The sequence below is a fragment of the Melanostigma gelatinosum genome (assembly GCF_949748355.1).
Source record: "Melanostigma gelatinosum genome assembly, chromosome: 13".
Taxonomy (NCBI): Eukaryota; Metazoa; Chordata; class Actinopteri; order Perciformes; family Zoarcidae; genus Melanostigma; species Melanostigma gelatinosum.
This window is the reverse complement of record NC_136646.1, coordinates 1,826,528-1,827,096: the sequence shown is the minus strand read 5'-3', so window position 1 is coordinate 1,827,096 and position 569 is coordinate 1,826,528.

Sequence of the window (569 nt, the reverse complement as noted above, 5' to 3'; positions counted from 1 at the left end):
CCTTTCCAAAAGCCCTCAAATTAGACCAAGCACACCAACTTTTGCACAAAGCCGAATTACACACAATTTATAGAGGGAGAAACTAATGACTAAGAGTGTGGGAGGGACGAAGGAATAAAAAGAGACAGATACAGAGCGAGAGAGAGAGAGCGAGAGAGAGAGAGCGAGAGAGAGCGAGAGAGAGAGAGAGAGAGAGAGAGAGAGAGAGCTAGCAGGAGACAGTGACAAAAAGAGAAGACAGAAAGCAAGGATAAACTAGCTTAACAAGCTTTTGTCTCCTCTTGCAGTTGACAGTCCAGCCAAAAATCAGGCACTTCCTGCCATAATTTGGTTGGCAGTTCTGCCATTCTGCTCATACTTTAGACAGACTGCCAAAGCCGGAGACACGTCACAACCTGACCATATGTCACAGAGCATGTGTGTTTGTTTCCGTCAGACGTTTCAACAAGAGCAGTAACTTTTTTCTTTTTTCCTCTATTTATTGGTAACACCAAATAAATAAGTAAGTTCTGGCTCGTTGAGTGATTTCAAAGACTTTGCAGAGCTCAAATAAAAAGCCGCACATTCAC